The sequence below is a fragment of the Dendrobates tinctorius genome, unplaced genomic scaffold (assembly GCF_039654945.1).
Source record: "Dendrobates tinctorius isolate UK_male_01 unplaced genomic scaffold, ASM3965494v1 ptg000043l, whole genome shotgun sequence".
Classification (NCBI taxonomy): domain Eukaryota; kingdom Metazoa; phylum Chordata; class Amphibia; order Anura; family Dendrobatidae; genus Dendrobates; species Dendrobates tinctorius.
The window spans coordinates 27827331-27844542 of record NW_027361711.1 but is presented as its reverse complement, the minus strand read 5'-3'; positions in this window follow the sequence as shown (position 1 = coordinate 27844542).

Sequence of the window (17212 nt, the reverse complement as noted above, 5' to 3'; positions counted from 1 at the left end):
CATCCCCATCATCATCCTCCTCCTCCTCTTCTTCCTCCACCTCGTCCAGGAGAGGTCCCTGAGCAGACAATGGCTGAATGTCATCAAGGATTCCCTCCTCCTCTTCCTCCTCATCAACATTGGCTGCAGACGCCTGCTGCTTAAGGTGCGTCAAAGTTTGCATGAGCAGACGCATAAGTGGGATGCTCATGCTTAGGATGGCGTCGTCTGCGCTTACCAGCCGTGTGCATTCCTCAAAACACTGAAGGACTTTACAGAGGTCTTTCAGCTTCGACCACTGCACACCTGTCAACTCCATGTCTGCTCTCAAAGTGCCTGGCCGTGTATCCTCCCACAAATGCATTATGGTCTGCCTCTGCTCGCACAGCCGCTCCACCATGTGCAGGGTGGAGTTCCACCTTGTTGCAATGTCGATAATGAGGCGGTGGTTGGGAAGGTGGAGCAATCGCTGCAGCTTCTGCATACGAACGGAGTGTACAGGCGACCGGCGGATGTGCTCGCACAGTCTTCGCACCTTCTGGAGCAGGGCTGTTAACTCCGGATAATTTTTGAGGAAGCACTGCACCACCAGGTTCAAGGTGTGAGCCAAGCAAGGTATGTGGCTGAGTTTTGAAAGGGCTATGGCTGCCACAAAATTACGGCCGTTATCACTAACTACCTTGCCTGCCTCAAGATGTACACTGCCCAGCCATGACTCAGTTTGTCGCTTCAAGTACTCGGCCAGCACCTCGGCGGTGTGTCTGTCGCCCAAACACATCATCTGCAACACAGCCTGCTGACGCTTTCCACTAGCTGCTCGATAGGGGGACACCGTGTGCAACAGTGGCAGCTGCAGATGGAGTGCTCGTACGACTGCGCTCTGTGGACGAGCTTTCGCTTCTGGAGGAGGAGGAGGAGGGTCGAACGCCTACAGCCAACTGTTTCCTATACCGTGGGCTAGGCAGCACTGTCCCACCACCTCTGTCCCCTGTGGACCCTGCATCCACCACATTAACCCAGTGCGCAGTGATGGACACGTAACGGCCCTGGCCATGCCGACTGGACCATGCATCAGTTGTGAGGTGCACCTTTCCGCTCACTGACTGCTTGAGTGCATGGACAATGCGGTCTTTCACATGATGGTGGAGGGCTGGGATGGCTTTGCGAGAGAAGAAGTGGCGACTGGGTAGGTCATAGCGTGGTACTGCATAGGCCATGAGTTCGCGGAAAGCTGTGCTTTCCACCAACCGAAAGGGCATCATCTCAAACGAGATTAGTTTGGCAATGTGGGCGTTCAAACCCAGTGTACGCGGATGAGAGACTGAGTACTTTCTTGACCTACTCATAGTGTCTGGGAGGGTGAGCTGGACTTGAGAGCTGCATATGGTGGAAGTAGCGGTGGACAGGGCGGACTGAGAGAGGGTTGATGATGGTGATGGAGTTGGTGTTCTTTCTGATGGCCTAGAATCAGTCTTCCGTTGATATAACAGTGGGATTCCCTGACTGCTGTGGCCTTGCAACGACACCTCAACATTTGCTGCTGTGCTAACCGGTGGGCTTACAGTGGGGGAAACAATGTAGCGTTGCTGACTACCTTCGTTGTGATCAGTTGCACATGTGGCACTTGAGGTTTGGTGTTGTGTCCACGCTTGCAAGTGCATGCTGGTTAAATGTCTAAGCATGCAACTGGTATTCAAATTTTTCAGATTTTTTCCTCGGCTAAAGGTCTTTGCGCACTTCTTACAGATAACCTTGGCCTGATCATGAGGATTTTGTTCAAAAAAGTGCCACACTGCACTCTTCCTACTTTGGCAGACATTTTGCGGCCTAGCACGCTGTGATCTTTTGACCCTCTGGACAAGCTGTCCAGCAACTCTTTTGATGTTTGGAACCTGTCTTTGGAGTGCTCCGGGCCTGCCAGATAACAGCTGTTGCGATGTCGATGTCTGCTGTGGATGCTCCTCATCTGAGCTATTGGAAGCAGCACCCTCTTCCCCCAATGGATGCCAATCTGGGTCAACAACTGGGTCATCCATCACCTCCTCTTCTATGTCATGGGCACCTTCCTCTGTGTCACCGTGTATGGTGGTATAGTGTGCGGGAAGGGGCACCTGAGTCTCATCAGGGTCAGAATCTGGCTCTGTACACTGCGAGGACAATGTAGTGCTCTGAGTGAATGTACCAGCAGAATCATCCATCAGCGGCTGTGCATCAGTGCACTCCATGTCAGATTCATCTTGGCCTGGGTAATTCACCATTTCACTTGATAATCCAGGCATGGTATGTGAAAACAGCTCCATGGAGTAATTAGTAGTATGGCCTGCGTCATCCTTCAATCTTGGTTGGGGTGAAGGACACAAGGAAAGGTGTGGTTCATGAACATGAGCCTCCAATGACGACTCAGTGCTTTTACTTTTTACAACTGAAGAAGAGGAGGCGATAGAGCTGGAGGCTGAGTCAGCAATGTAAGACAAAACTTTTTCCTGATGCTCTGGCTTTAAAAGCGGTTTGCCAACTCCTAGAAAACTAAGCGTTCGAGGCCTTATGTAGCCAGACGATGACGCAGGCTCAATACCTCCTGCATTCGGTCCTATTTTGCTCTTGCCACTACCATCAGATCCACCACCAACACCATCATTACCAGCTGCCAACCCCCGCCCAATTCCACGGCCTCTTCCACCAGCCTTCCTCATTTTTGGTAGAAATGTAGACAAAATCCAACAAACTATATAGTAATGTAAAACAAGGTACAAGGTGTCTATAGGACAGGGGAGATTTTGAATTTCTGCAGACACTTGTGGACACTGGACACTTTTGGATTGTGTGAGGCCCACTGATATCTGAGCGCTATGTGACAGGCTCGATGGCACAGCTGTGACCAAAGTGACTAGAGGATAAGGGAGATTTTGAATCTCTGCACACACTTTTGGACACTGGACACTTTTGGATTGTGTGAGGCCCAATGAATATCTGAGCGATATGTGACAGGCTCGATGGCACAGCTGTGACCAAAGTGACTAGAGGATAAGGGAGATTTTGAATCTCTGCACACACTTTTGGACACTGGACACTTTTGGATTGTGTGAGGCCCAATGAATATCTGAGCGCTATGTGACAGGCTCGATGGCACAGCTGTGACCAAAGTGACTAGAGGATAAGGGAGATTTTGAATCTCTGCACACACTTTTGGACACTGGACACTTTTGGATTGTGTGAGGCCCAATGAATATCTGAGCGCTATGTGACAGGCTCGATGGCACAGCTGTGACCAAAGTGACTAGAGGATAAGGGAGATTTTGAATCTCTGCACACACTTTTGGACACTGGACACTTTTGGATTGTGTGAGGCCCAATGAATATCTGAGCGCTATGTGACAGGCTCGATGGCACAGCTGTGACCAAAGTGACTAGAGGATAAGGGAGATTTTGAATCTCTGCACACACTTTTGGACACTGGACACTTTTGGATTGTGTGAGGCCCAATGAATATCTGAGCGCTATGTGACAGGCTCGATGGCACAGCTGTGACCAAAGTGACTAGAGGATAAGGGAGATTTTGAATCTCTGCACGCACTTTTGGACACTGGACACTTTTGGATTGTGTGAGGCCCAATGAATATCTGAGCGCTATGTGACAGGCTCGATGGCACAGCTGTGACCAAAGTGACTAGAGGATAAGGGAGATTTTGAATCTCTGCACACACTTTTGGACACTGGACACTTTTGGATTGTGTGAGGCCCAATGAATATCTGAGCGCTATGTGACAGGTTCGATGGCACAGCTGTGACCAAAGTGACTAGAGGATAAGGGAGATTTTGAATCTCTGCACATACTTTTGGACACTGGACACTTTTGGATTGTGTGAGGCCCAATGAATATCTGAGCGCTATGTGACAGGCTCGATGGCACAGCTGTGACCAAAGTGACTAAAGGATAAGGGAGATTTTGAATCTCTGCACACACTTTTGGACACTGGACACTTTTGGATTGTGTGAGGCCCAATGAATATCTGAGCGCTATGTGACAGGCTCGATGGCACAGCTGTGACCAAAGTGACTAGAGGATAAGGGAGATTTTGAATCTCTGCACACACTTTTGGACACTGGACACTTTTGGATTGTGTGAGGCCCAATGAATATCTGAGCGCTATGTGACAGGCTCGATGGCACAGCTGTGACCAAAGTGACTAGAGGATAAGGGAGATTTTGAATCTCTGCACACACTTTTGGACACTGGACACTTTTGGATTGTGTGAGGCCCAATGAATATCTGAGCGCTATGTGACAGGCTCGATGGCACAGCTGTGACCAAAGTGACTAGAGGATAAGGGAGATTTTGAATCTCTGCACACACTTTTGGACACTGGACACTTTTGGATTGTGTGAGGCCCAATGAATATCTGAGCGCTATGTGACAGGCTCGATGGCACAGCTGTGACCAAAGTGACTAGAGGATAAGGGAGATTTTGAATCTCTGCACACACTTTTGGACACTGGACACTTTTGGATTGTGTGAGGCCCAATGAATATTTGAGCGCTATGTGACAGGCTCGATGGCACAGCTGTGACCAAAGTGACTAGAGGATAAGGGAGATTTTGAATCTCTGCACACACTTTTGGACACTGGACACTTTTGGATTGTGTGAGGCCCAATGAATATCTGAGCGCTATGTGACAGGCTCGATGGCACAGCTGTGACCAAAGTGACTAGAGGATAAGGGAGATTTTGAATCTCTGCACACACTTTTGGACACTGGACACTTTTGGATTGTGTGAGGCCCAATGAATATCTGAGCGCTATGTGACAGGATCGATGGCACAGCTGTGACCAAAGTGACTAGAGGATAAGGGAGATTTTGAATCTCTGCACACACTTTTGGACACCGGACACTTTTGGATTGTGTGAGGCCCAATGAATATCTGAGCGCTATGTGACAGGCTCGATGGCACAGCTGTGACCAAAGTGACTAGAGGATAAGGGAGATTTTGAATCTCTGCACACACTTTTGGACACTGGACACTTTTGGATTGTGTGAGGCCCAATGAATATCTGAGCGCTATGTGACAGGCTCGATGGCACAGCTGTGACCAAAGTGACTAGAGGATAAGGGAGATTTTGAATCTCTGCACACACTTTTGGACACTGGACACTTTTGGATTGTGTGAGGCCCAATGAATATCTGAGCACTATGTGACAGGCTCGATGGCACAGCTGTGACCAAAGTGACTAGAGGATAAGGGAGATTTTGAATCTCTGCACACACTTTTGGACACTGGACACTTTTGGATTGTGTGAGGCCCAATGAGTATCTGAGCGCTATGTGACAGGCTCGATGGCACAGCTGTGACCAAAGTGACTAGAGGATAAGGGAGATTTTGAATCTCTGCACACACTTTTGGACACTGGACACTTTTGGATTGTGTGAGGCCCACTGATATCTGAGCGCTATGTCACAGGCTCGATGGCACAGCTGTGACAAAAGTGACTAGAGGATAAGGGAGATTGGATTGCTTTTAAAAAAGCAGTTTGCGGAGCAGTGGGTAAACAGCAATGCCAGCCTGTCAGGAAGCCTTAAAAGGCAGCCCAACAACCAACACCACTGATACACCACAATATAGCCTCCCCTTGCACTGCACACACAGTGACTGGTGTGTTGTGCAGGCCAAATTGCTAGCAGCAGAAGCAGTTTTTTTTTCTTCTCAGCAGGACAAAAAAAAAAAATTGTGATTGCTTTTAAAAAAGCAGTTTGCGGAGCAGTGGGTAAACAGCAATGCAGGAATGTCAGGAAGCCTTAGAAGGCAGCCCAACAACCAACACCACTGATACACCACTATATAGCCTCCCCTTGCACTGCACACACAGTGACTGGTGTGTTGTGCAGGCCAAATCGCTAGCAGCAGAAGCAGTTTTTTTGTCTTCTTCGCTGCCTAACGCTCTCCCTACAGAATCAACAGCAACCTCTCCCTATACTGAGATCGGCAGAAGTAAGATGGCGGTCGGCGTGCACGCCCTTTTATACCCCCTGTGACGCCCACCAAAGCAAGCCAATCACTTGCATGCCCTTCTGAAAGATGGTGGTGACCCCTGCCTATGTCATCACGTTGCCCACAGTGTCCTTGGATCCTGATTGGCTGAAAAAGAGCGCAAAACAAACTTTTGAAACGTGACTTTGGCGCGTAAGTCGCCGACCTCGTGGCCGACCTCATCCTAGGGTCGGGTTTCGTTTCATGAAACCCGACTTTGCCAAAAGTCGGCGACTTTTGAAATTTTTCGACCCGTTTCGCTCAACTCTACTCCTCTAGTCGTAACCTGTGAGGTTTAACAGGCTCTCTTATCGATTCTGCGGACTCTGTGCAGTAACAGAGCCCGCTTCCTATCACACTGGGTCAGTGGTTACCCGCCAGTGTCCAGCGAGCATCTTACTACACGCTGTCCGTTGTTGTACAGCAGCAGTATACCATCTCTGCACAGTGGACCCCGGGTCGCGATCGCACTTACCTATATTTTATATTCAGTGAGATCCGCAACCCTAACACTTTGAACCTCCAAGTGCTTCACAGAAGTTTATAACGTTGAACTGTGAAAATATAAAAATCATTTTTTTAAATTATATTTTCGCCCCCAAATTTTTATTTTTACAAGGGTAACAGGAGAAATTAGACCCACAAAGATGTTGTGCAATTTGTCTTGAGTACGCCCATACCCCACATGTTGGGGTAAACCACTGTTTGGGCGCCCGGCATAGCTCAGAAGGGAAGGAGCACAGTTTGACTTTTTCAATGCAGAATTAGCTGGAATTGAGATTGGACGCTATGTCGCGTTTGGAGAGCCCCTGTGAAACAACCCCACAAGTGACCCCATTTTTAGAAACCAGACCCCCTGAAGGAGCTTATCTAGATATGTGGTGAGCACTTTGAACCCCCATGTGGTTCACATAAGTTTATAAATGCAGAGCCTTGAAAATAAAGAAATCATTTCTTTTTCCTCAAAAATGATTTTTTTAGCCCGCTTTTTTTTTTTTTTCCCAAGGGTAACAGGAGAAATTGGACCACAAAAGCTGTTGTGCAATTTGTCCTGAGTACACTGATACCCCATAGGGTAATCACTGTTTGGGCACAAGGGAGAGCTTGGAAGGGAAGAAGCGCCATTTTGGAATGCAGACTTTGATGGAATGCTCTGCGGGCGTCATGTTGCATTTGCAGAGCCCCGAATGGGCCTAAACAGTAGAAACCCCCCCACAAGTGACCCCATTTTGGAAACTAGACCCCCAAGGAGCTTATCTAGATGTGTGGTGAGCACTTTGAACCTCCAAGTGCTTCCAAGAAGTTTATAACTCAGAGCCATGAAAATAAAAAATCTTTTTTTTTCCAGAAAAGTGATTTTTTTAGTCCCCAATTTTTTTATTTTCCCAAGTGTAACAGAAGAAATTAGACCCCTAAAGTTGGTAAATAGTAGAAACACCTCAATTCCAGCTCCAACCCTAACCCCAACACACCCCTAACCCTAATCTCAGCCCTAACCCTAATCCTAATTTCAACCCTAATCCTAATTCCAACCCTAACACTAATTCCAACCTTAACCCTAATTCTAACCCTAACTCTAACCCTAATGGAAAAATGAGAATAAATATATTTTCTTTCATTATTTTTTCCTAACTAAGGGGGTTATAAAGGGAGGGGGTATTTACTATTTTTTTTATTTTGATCACTGTGATAGGGTTTTTCACAGTGATCAAAATGCATATTGAATGAATGGAATCTGCCGGCCGTCAAATTTGCAGGGCGCATTGCGCATGCGCCTGCCATTTTCTTCCAAGACCAAGATGGTGGCGCCCACCGGAGGAGGCAGGAGGGCCCGAGGACCACTGGAGGGGGATCGAGGAACCTATTTCTATCTCTTCTGATGTGCGATCACATTAGAGAGAGAAATTAAATGCAAAATCGCGGCTTTTTTTTTTGTGGTCGCAGTTACACGGTTAATAACAAACCATGGATCAGCCCAGAATAAAGGCTCTTCTCAAAGAGAAGAAGTTGGCCTTCAGATCAGGTGACAAGGGCAGGCTGAGAAAGGTTCAGAAGGATCTGAAGTATCTAATCAGTCAGGGAAAGGCTAATTATAAGAGGATTGAACTGAAATTGTCACAGAAAAGGATCCATGAAATCTGGGAGGGTCTAAAGTCTATATCTGGGCATAGACAGACTATCTCCAGGATAGTTGTAGATAAAGAGGGGCTTAATGAACTTAATCTATTCTTTAACAGATTTAATCCCACACTGGCTGCTCCTGCCCCTGCATACCATTCACACCTCTCTACTACAATAACCTCACCCCCTGCTGCAACTTGTCAACTGAGCCAGGGTCTGTTCTTCACAAGTACCCAGGTTGCAAAAGAACTGAATAAGATCAAAGTTTTGAAGGCTGCAGGTCCTGATGGCATCAGTGCAAGGCTAATCAAAACCTGCAGGCACCAGCTGAGTGAGATCATTACATATCTGTTCAATATGAGCCTGAGAATGGGTATAGTACCACAACTGTGGAAATTATCGTGTGTGGTACCAGTTCCGAAGAAACCTTATCCGAAAGTCCTTAATGGCTATAGACCTGTAGCATTGACATCACACCTGATGAAGGTACTAGAGAGATTGGTTCTCACACGTCTCCGTCCTCTAGTGAGCTCAGATATGGACCCTCTCCAGTTTGCCTACAGGCCGGGCATTGGTGTGGATGATGCCATTATCCACCTTCTAGATAGGACTCTCTCTCACCTGGAGAAACCTGGGAACACTGTGAGAATAATGTTCTTCGATTTCTCTAGTGCTTTTAACACCATACAGCCAGGTCTACTGAGAGACAAGCTGGGCCTTGTTGGTGTGGACCTCCAACTCTCCACCTGGATCCTTAACTACCTCACGAACCGACCTCAGTTTGTAAAGGTTGGGGACAGTGTGTCAGACACAGTGATCTGCAATACAGGGGCACCTCAAGGTACAGTTCTTGCCCCTTTTCTCTTCACACTGTACACTGCGGATTTTAGGTGCAACTCATCTAGCTGCTACTTGCAAAAGTATTCTGATGACTCTGCAATAGTAGGCCTCATCACAGGAGGAGATGAAAGAGAGTACAGAGATACTAACCAAGCTTTTGTGGAGTGGTGTCAGAGGAACCACCTTAGGATTAATTCCGGGAAGACCAAGGAATTGGTGGTGGACTTTCGCAAGGGCAAAAATCCACCAGTAGTGGTGAACATTCAGGGAAATGACATTGAGATAGTCAACACCTATAAGTACCTTGGTGTGATCCTCAATAATAAGCTTGACTGGGCCCATCACTTGGATGCAGTGTACAGGAAGGGCCAAAGCAGGCTTTATCTTTTCAGAAGGCTGAGAGCCTTCGGAGTTAGAGGGGCACTCCTTGCATCCTTCTTCAACTCTGTTGTGGCATCAGTTATCTTCTTTGGCGTGGCGTGCTGGGGTAGTGGCATATCAACCAGGGACAGGAATAGGCTGGACAAACTGATTAGAAGGGCCAGCTCTGTCCTGGGATGCCCCCTTGACCCAGTTCAGGAAGTAGGCGACAGGAGGATACTGGCCAAGGTGAGCTACATGGTGCAGAATGATTCCCATCCCATGCACGAGACCGTGACAAAGAAGTGCAGTACTGTCAGTGACCGGCTACTTCATCCTAAATGTGAGAGGGAGCGCTATCGAAAGTCCTTCCTTCCTGCTGCAGTTAGGCTGTATAACCAGCACTGTCCAAAACTGAGAACAACCCAAACAGAGAACTGATAGATCCAAAGTTGTAACAGTACGGTTACAATTTTTTTTTTTTTTCCATATATGTACCTACCTACTGTCAATGTAATGCCTTTATGCATCTGTATCTGTACTTCTTCCTGCCTTGCTGCTGTAATGCTCTGAATTTCCCCATGGTGGGACGATTAAAGGATTATCTTATCTTATAACAGCGATCGCAAAAGCGGAGTCAGTAATCATGTTCTCTTGGGTCTCGTCTACCCCCGGCAGCCGAGACCCCGGAGAAAATCCAACTCTGGATGGCGCTACGTATTTACTTTCTCCACAGCACCGTGAATTAACGGCGCTGTGGTTTAAGCACCCTTAACTACCGCCGTTAAAAGGCGTATCAGCGGTCGTTAAGGGGTTAAGAGGCTCCTCTGTCCTCCACTCATTACCTGTAGTACTGGCACCTGTTTGAACTTGTTATCAGTATAAAAGACACCTGTCCACAACCTCAGTCACACTCTAAACTCCACTATGGTGAAGACCAAACAGCTGTAGAAGGACACCAGAAACAAAATTGTAGCCCTGCGCCAGGCTGGAAAGAGTGAATCTGCAATAAGCAAGCAGCTTGGTGTGATAAAATCAACTGTGGGAGCAATAATAAGAAAATGGAAGACATACAAGACCACTGATAATCTCCCTTGATCGGGGGCTCCATGCAAGATCTCTCCCCTTGGGGTCAAAATGATCACAAGAATGGTGAGCAAAAATCTCAGAACCACACAGGGTGACCTAGTGAATGACCTGCATAGAGCTGGGACCACTGTAACAAAGGCTACCATCAGTAACACACCATGCCACCAGGGACTCAGATCCTGCAGTGTCAGACGTGTCCCCCTGCTTAAGCCAGTACATATCTGGGCCTGTCTGAAGTTTCCTAGAGAGGATCTGGATTATCCAGAAGAGTACTGGGAGAAAGTCATATGGTCTGATGAAACCAAAGTAGAACTGTTTTGTAGAAACAAAACTCGTCATGTTTGGAGGAGACAGAATGCTGAGTTGCATTCAAAGAACACCATACCTACTGTGAAACATGGGGGTGGCAACATCATGCTTTGGGGCTGTTTCTCTCTCGCCCATGACAGCACCACGGAGAGAGGGGGTCCGCCCATCAAGGACAGGAACCTACAGATAAAAAGGCGGCACCTCTCCTCCGCCCCCAGTTGGGTTCCTGTCCTTGACGGGTGACCCGTGGAACCAGCAGCGGCAGCAGCTTACCGGGAAAAGGAATCCAGGTCCGCCCGTTCGCAGATCCGACAGCGGGGAGCCCCCTGTCGCGGCGGGGTTGGTGCCTGAAGCCGCCACCGCTGTTGCCGAGGGGATGTACAGGGTGAGCGAGCGGGGGAGGACCGAGCCGCCGCTCCGGATAGGATGGGGCTGGAGGACGCCGGTACACGCGCGGGCAGCGCCGAGGTACAGAGGTGTACCAAGATGGCGCTGCCCCGGAAATGATGCCACAACTTAAGGGGTCCCTGCGGTCGGCGCAGGCGCAATGCACGCTCCTCGGGAGACAGCGGTGCATGCTGGGAGGTGACGTCACGGCCGGGAATTTAAAAAATGGGACACTGTAGCTGCTCCTTGCTGGAAGCGTCCTGTGAGCATGGAGGACAGCGACCAGCACGAGGAGCAGCCAAGGCAGCAGCAGCACAGGCACCGCCGACAAAAAGAAAAGGACGGACGCGAGGGCTGATCCAGCAGCCGCTCCACGCAGCGCAGCAAGTCGACTGCGAGGAGCAAATCACCTTACGTGGATCAACCCTTGAGGGATCTGAATCCACCTCCCGAACCAGTACCTGCAGCCGCGCATATGGGGTAAGTGAGCTACGTGAATGTTCCCCATTATAATAGACTTCTTTCCCTTATTAGGGAAAGAAGAAAGAAAAAATAAAGAACAGGGAATGCCCCACCTGTAAAAGCCCACTACCAGTCTCCTGGGATAAAAAAAACTCTGCGACTCCTGCATACAGGAGGTACTCTGGAGGAAACCCCGGATTACGCCTCAGATCTAAGAGCGGTAATCCATTTGGAGGTTCAGAGCGACTTTTCATCCCTAAAACAAAAAGGGAGGAAGAGGAAAAGGGACACAGTAGTGGGATCTCAGTCAGAGGCCTCAACATCAGGGGAAGTCACCTCCCATACTTCAGACGCCGACTCGTCATCCTCGGATGGAGAGACAGAGGGTCGTCATTGTTTCCCCCTGGAGGAGGTAGACACGTTAGTAAGGGCAGTAAGATCAACCATGGGGGTAGCAGACCCTCGGCCCGATAGATCAGTCCAGGACATAATGTTCGGGGGACTGGGCCAGAAGAGAAGGAGAGTATTCCCATTAAACGAGAACGTACAGGGCCTGATAAAAAAAGAATGGGAGAGACCAGATAGGAAGAACTCCAAGGTTCCTTCGCTAAAAAGGAAATACCCATTTGACGAGGAAGCATCCACGTCTTGGGACAAAGCCCCCAAGCTAGACGTAGCGGTTGCTAAAGCCTCGAAGAAATTTGCGCTCCCCTTTGAGGATATGGGTACTCTAAAGGACCCGATAGATAAAAACGCTGACACCTTCCTCAAAGGTACTTGGGAATCAGCAGGAGGAAACCTTAGGCCAGCAATAGCGGCAACTTGTACCTCCAGAGCGCTCATGGTATGGGTGGACCAATTAGAGAGGCAATTAAGGGAAGGTACACCCAGGGAGAAAATCCTGGAATCCATCCCAGTCATAAGAGGAGCTGCGGCTTTCCTAGCCGACTCATCAGCTGACTCAGTAAGGTTGTCTTCCAAAGCGGCACCTCTATCAAATGCTGCTTGTAGAACACTGTGGCTTAAATGCTGGCCAGGGGACTTACAGACTAAAATGAAGTTATGCGCCATCCCTTGTGAAGGGAAATTCCTTTTTGGTGAAACGTTGGATGATATCCTCCAAAAGGCAGGTGACAAAAAGAAGGGATTCCCAAATTTAGGCCCTACGGGCCCCACAGGCTTTAAAGGGTCCTTACGGAACAAGAGGTTTTTTCAGAGAAGACCTCCGAGAGAACAAAAATGGGATGATAGGAGAAGGGACAGGGGGTTCTTCTTCGGTAACTCGTCCCGAGACAAAAAAACCCCCAAGTGACCGTTTACCCAGGGTGGGAGGGAGACTAAGTTTTTTTTTTTTTTCCCAGCCTGGAGAAAAATATCGAACAACCCCTGGTTATTAAATCTGATAGGATCAGGGCTAAGGATAGACTTTCTCTCCCTCCCCCTCAAAATTATGTGGTAACACCACTAAGATCATCGATAACGGAACAAGAAGCCCTCGAAAAAGAGGTCTTAACTCTATTGAACAAAAGAGTCCTCCAGGGGGTTCCCCCGCAGGAGAGAGGCAGAGGATTCTTCTCGCCACTCTTTCTAGTAACCAAACCGGACGGTACCTTCCGGACAATAATAAATCTAAAGAGACTGAACGATTATGTCAAAAACGAAAAATTCAAGATGGAGTCGATCAAGTCGACCATCAAAATTCTCTCTCCACATTGCTTCATGATAGTATTAGACCTCAGTGATGCGTATTATCACTTCCCTATCCACAAAGACTCTCGGAAATACCTCAGACTGGCGGTCTCCATAGGAGGCGAAGTAAGAGTTCCAGTACAGAGCCCTACCGTTTGGAATCTCGGTAGCCCCGCGAGTTTTCACGAAGCTAGTGGCATAGATGATGGCACATCTGAGAGAACAAGATATCCTAATAGTTCCATATTTGGACAACTTTTTAGTTGCGAGCAACTCGGCTCAAAGATGCCAGGAACAGATAGACAGAGTGATAAACACTCTACAAGACCTGGGCTGGCTCCTAAACCTAAAAAAATCAAGGCTGGAGCCCAAACAAGTTCAGGAGTTCCTAGGCCTGACACTGGATTCAAATACCTAGGAGTGTTACCTCCCAGACTACAAAAAAAGATTGCTCAGATGGTAGCAAGAGCAATACAGAACCCTTCCATGACATTAAGGAAAGCAATGTCCCTGTTGGGGTCCCTCTCCGCCTGCATACCAGCGGTCCAGTGGGCACAGATACATACAAGAGATCTCCAATGGGATGTACTGACCAACCAGTTGGCATTAGGAAGTCACTTGGAGGGTCACGTCACACTAGACTCCAAAACTATTCGTTCCCTAGCTTGGTGGGGGAACAGAGACAACCTATCCAAGGGGGTTCCCTGGGTGATAAAAATCACACACGTAATCACCACGGATGCCAGTCCCAAGGGATGGGGAGCACATATGAGCAACAGGGTGGCTCAGGGAGAATGGGGAGCCCAGGAACTAGAAGCCTCCTCGAACCAAAAAGAACTATTAGCAGTAGACTATGCCCTAACACACTTTCTTCCGGTACTAAGGGGCTATCATGTCTGGATACTTTCAGACAATCGGGTGACGGTGGCCTATATAAACCATTAGGGGGGAACCAGGTCTCGGACACTAATGAACACATCCTTCGATATACTTACGTTAGCCGAGGAAAACCTACTATCCCTCTCTGCACTACACATACGGGGAGCAGAAAACCAGAGAGCAGACTTCCTGAGTCGCACCCAGCTACATCAAGGGGAGTGGGTTCTAAAACAGTCCATTTTTCTACAGATCGTAAAAATGTGGGGAACCCCAGACATGGACCTGTTTGCCGACTACAAAAACAAGAAAGTACAAGCTTTCTGCTCCCTAAACCCCAGGGGGAACCCCCGGACCCTGGATGCATTTATGCTTCCATGGACGCAGGGCCTGATGTATGCTTTTCCGCCATTCTCATCCCAGCAGTCATAAGGAAAGTCAGAGAAGACGGAGCAAGAATGATACTGATAGCCCCGTTCTGGCCAAAAAGAACCTGGTTCTCCTGGCTGAGAATACTTTCAATAACCGACCCCTGGGTTCTACCAGATCTCCCCGACCTTCTGTCTCAAGGTCCTGTGTTACACCCTCGAGCAGTGAGCCTCCATTTAACAGCATGGAATTTGAAAGGACACTGCTAAGGGGAAGGGGGTTCTCAGAAAATCTGATATCCACTCTACAAAAAAGTAGGAAGCCTATAACAACCAGGGCCTACGGGAGAACTTGGAGGAAATTTCTGTCCAGCTCCGGAGCAAGGGTTCAGGATGGAGTTCAGGTTGAAAATTTATTGAGTTTCTGCAAAAGGGGCTAGAACAGGGGTTTGCGACCAGTACATTGAAGGTACAGATAGCGGCTTTAGGTGCCCTTTATAACCAAGACGTGGCAGGCAACCCGTGGGTAGCACGGTTCATGAGAGCCGCAGCCAGGTCTAGACCAATAATCACCAGGAAATTACCTTCATGGGATCTAAACCTAGTGTTATCTGCACTAATAGGGCCCCCATTTGAACCCATCCAGTCCGCACCCTTAAAAACCCTATCATTAAAGACTGTACTCTTAGTGGCCCTAACATCCGCTCGCAGAGTGAGCGATATTCAGGCTCTCTCAGCAATACCACCATTCACTAAGATCCTAGAGGAGTCATATTGAAACCTGACCCGGCATATTTACCAAAGGTAGCATCACACTTCCATAGGTCCCAAGTAGTCCTTCCTTCCTTCTGCCCAAATCCCAGGAATAGGGGAGAGGAGAGATTCCACACCCTAGACGTTAAGAGGTGCCTAGTTCAGTACTTAGAGGCCACCAAGGGATGTAGGAAGGAAGGGTCTCTCTTTGTGTGTTTCCAGGGACCTCGGAAGGGACTCAAGGCATCCAAGAGTACCTTAGCAAGGTGGATAATGGATGCGATTGCCCTGGCGTATTCATCCAGTGGGAATACCATCCCGGAGGGTTTAAAAGCTCACTCTACAAGGGCAATGGCGACCTCATGGGCAGAAAAATCAGAGGTATCGATAGAACAGATCTGAAAGGCGGCCACCTGGTCAACACCTTCCACCTTTTTCAGACACTATCGTTTAGATCTAGCCTCTACGTCTGACCTGACCTTCGGGAGAAGGGTCCTTGAGGCGGTGGTCCCTCCCTAAGCTACCAATCTCTGAAATTCTCTCTGTGGTGCTGTCATGGGTGAGAGAGAATAGCTTAGTTACTCACCGATAACGGTGTTTCTTGGAACCCATGACAGGACCCGCTTATTCCCCCCCCTTCACGTGTGCGGTGAGCACGAGTTAATGTGTGTAAAGTGTTTTTTGTAAGATACGGGGCTTCACCATAATATGCAATATTATAATGTTATGTATATACTTTTGTTGTTAACTAACCGGGAGACCCTCTGATGCTCTGTAACCAACTGGGGGCGGAGGAGAGGTGCCGCCTTTTTATCTGTAGGTTCCTGTCCTTGATGGGCAGACCCCCTCCGTGGTGCTGTCATGGGTTCCGAGAAACACCGTTATCGGTGAGTAACTAAGCTATTCTCTGCAAAGAGACCAGAACGACTGATCTGTGTACATGAAAGAATGAATAGGGCCATGTATTGTGAGATTTTGAGTGCAAACCTCCTTCCATCAGCAAGGGTATTGAAGATGAAAAGTGGATGGGTCTTTCAGCATGATAATAATCCCAAGCACACCGTTAGGGCAACGAAGGAGTGGCTTCGTAAGAAACATATGAAGGTCCTGGAGTGGCTTAGCCATCTTCAGGTCTCAACCCCCATAGAAAATCTTTGGAGGGATTTGATTTGTTGCCCAGCAACAGGCACAAAACATCACTGCTCTAGAGGATGCTTTGGAGGTCAAAGTAGGGGACATATTATGTCAGGGTCCCAAAACTCTGCCAACTTGAGGCCATGTGAATTTTTTTCTACGAAATGTTGATGTTGGGAATCACGAGCTACTCACTGTTAAATTAGCTTTTGAAGAATGGAGGCATTTTTTGGAGGGGCCAGTTCATGGAGTAACTGATCATAACAATTTAGCTTATATTGAAACAGCTAAACAGTTAACCCCAAAGACAGTCCAGATGGACCTTATTTTTTTCTAGATTCAATTTCTCAATCACATTCAGGCTAGGGTCCCAGAATGTGAAGGCTGGCGCATTATCACGCAGTCTTGATTCAGTTTCTCCTCCAGACCCTCAGTCCATCATTCTTCCTCAGGGCATAGTGACTTCCATAGTATCCTATGACTTGCAAACAGAGAAATGTAAAGTCCAGTCTGTGGCTCTTTCCGCTACTCCAAGGTCCAAATTATTTGTACCTGTATTACAAACATTGCGTCTGTTGCAAGAATTTCTTGATTCCGACGTGACAAGCCATTGCTAGACTTTTTTGGTGGCCAAGCATATATAATAATATTAGAGATTTTGATAAAGTCTGCCATATCCGGACAGCCGGGGAGCTGGCTCAATCACTGCTTCCAGAAAGACTGTGGACTCATTTGTCCTTGGATTGGCTCAAAAATGGAAACGCAAAAAAAGAAAATCCCAAGGTGATGAGGGGGTTAAACCATGCCAAAGGGAGAAAAAA